Genomic DNA, 2,302 nt, shown 5'->3' with positions numbered 1-2,302 from the left:
CTTGCAAGATAGTGAGACAGGTACTATTTTATCCCTATTCTAGTGTTAAAGAAACAGAAACAGAGGGGTTAAGTAACTTGCCCAAGGTCACACAGCTGTTAAGTAGAAAAGTCAAATTGCAAACCCACGTCTCTGAATCCCACTCCAGAACCATGCTCTGAGCTACTGCTAACAGTTGCCAAGGAGAAGGATGTCTGTAACTCCTTTCCATGTGGCCATCAATGATCTACTCTGAGCAATTAGGACATGAGCTGTCTTATTTAGATCCCTAATTCTTGGCTGCTCTGGTTCTGCCCTTGTGTGTTGCTATGATGTCCAACGACCCCAGAAGAGGAAGCGTGCCAAAGTTCCTGCAGAGTTTTTCTGTTTGTATTTGAGGATGTTAGGAGTAGTGGTTTGGGACTTTCTTTTTTTAAATTAATTAGTTAATTTTTGGCATCGCTGTGCGCGGGCTTTCTCTAGTTGCAGAGATCAAGGGTTATGTTACTCTTTGTTGCGGTGCATGGGCTTCTCACTGTGGTGGTGTCTCTTGTTGCAGAGCACAGGCTTTAGACACCCCAGCGTAGCAGTCATCGTCTGTGGGCTCAATGGTTGTGGTGTGTTGACTTAGTTGCCCTGCGGCATGTGGGATCATCCTGGACCAGGGATCGAACCTGTGTGGCCTGCATTGGCAGGCGGATTCTTAACCACTGGGCCACCAGGGAAGTCCCCATGTTTTGTTATTGGGAGAAAAGATCAAAGAGGTTGCCCTAAAAGTTCCCAGCTGGGTGACCCGGAGATGATGGTGATACCAGGGAGCGGAGAATCAAATGCAAAAAGAGGAAGTCAGAGGCAAGAAAACCAAACTGCCTGGCACCTTCCACCCCGGGCACCTCCTCCCGGGCCTCCCCAGCCCCCAGCCCCTGATCAGGATGCAGTATCACAATGCACTGTTTTTAATCCTTGCTAGATCTCTTTTATTTTTTTCCCCCTTTGCTGGGCTTCCTGGGCTGTAATTTTTCCCTCTGTGCCATCCATCACAGACACAACGTCGCTTGTGCAAATTAAAATGCACCTCAGAATAATAAAAAAGGGGCCTTCTTTCCCCCCTCCTTTTCCTTCCCAGCAGCAACTCCTCAACACAAAACATTTTTCTCTGGGCAAGAGCCCAAGCCTTAACCCTACACGTGCCATCACCAGGCCCATACAGCCCCAGTAGCCTTGTGCAACCAGTGATCAGGGTCGGGGGGTGGGGAGGGCAGCTGGAGAACCACAGAGAAATGAGCCTGGTGCTCGCTACTTCGCTGCGTGCTGACTACATACCGGACACTGTTCATACATCGCCTCTTTAGTCCTCAGTGTAGCCCTATAGGGCAGGAACTACTGCTATTTTCATTTTATAAATGCAGAACTTACTCATTGGTAAAGACCCTGATGCTGGGAAAGATTGAAGGCAGGTGGAGAAGGGGATGACAGAGGACGAGATGGTTGGATGGCATCACTGACTCAATGGACGTGAGTTTGAGCAAGCTCCGGGAGTTGGTGATGGACAGAGAAGCCTGGTGTGCTGCAGTCCATGGGGTCGCAAAGAGTCGGACATGGCTGAGCGACTGAACTGAACTGAACTGAGGGGAGTTTAACTGCCTTGCCTCTTTCGTTGGTGCCAGAGCCAGTATTTGAACACTTTGACTCCAAAGTCTATACTGTACTCTTGTTACTAAAATTGTGGTTCATGGACTGGTAGCACCATGGGCATCACTAGGGAGCTTGTTAGAAATGTATAATCTGTGCTTGCTTCGGCAGCACATATACTAAAATTGGAACGATACAGAGAAGATTAGCATAGCCCCTGCGCAAGGATGACACGCAAATTCGTGAAGCGTTCCATATTTTTTACACACTGAGAAAACCAGATCTGAAAGAGACATGTGCACCCCAATGTTCATCGCAGCACTGTTTATAATAGCCAGGACATGGAAGCAACCTAGATGCCCATCAGCAGACGAATGGATAAGGAAGCTGTGGTACATATACACCATGGAGTATTACTCAGCTGTTAAAAAGAATTCATTTGAATCAGTTCTAATGAGATGGATGAAACTGGAGCCCACTATACAATGTGAAGTAAGCCAGAAAGATAAAGAACATTACAGTATACTAACACATATATATGGAATTTAGAAAGATGGTAACGATAACCCTATATGCAAAACAGAAAAAGAGTCACAGAAGTACAGAACAGACTTTTGAACTCTGTGGGAGAAGGTGAGGGTGGGATGTTTCGAAAGAACAGCATGTATATTATATATGGTGAAACAGATCA

General features: G+C 46.6%; 1 non-coding gene across 1 annotated transcript; it reads left to right on the top strand.

Moving 5' to 3' along the window:
- The first annotated feature begins 1,766 nt into the window (after positions 1 to 1,766).
- Positions 1,767 to 1,873, top strand: LOC136172685 (U6 spliceosomal RNA). The gene has a single exon (XR_010664039.1). It is a non-coding gene; the product is annotated as a U6 spliceosomal RNA (small nuclear RNA).
- The last annotated feature ends 429 nt before the right edge of the window (positions 1,874 to 2,302 follow it).

This window comes from Muntiacus reevesi, chromosome 7, assembly GCF_963930625.1.
Source record: "Muntiacus reevesi chromosome 7, mMunRee1.1, whole genome shotgun sequence".
In the NCBI taxonomy this organism is placed as follows: domain Eukaryota; kingdom Metazoa; phylum Chordata; class Mammalia; order Artiodactyla; family Cervidae; genus Muntiacus; species Muntiacus reevesi.
Note: the sequence above shows the minus strand (reverse complement) of the source record. Positions and strands in the feature narration are given on the sequence as shown.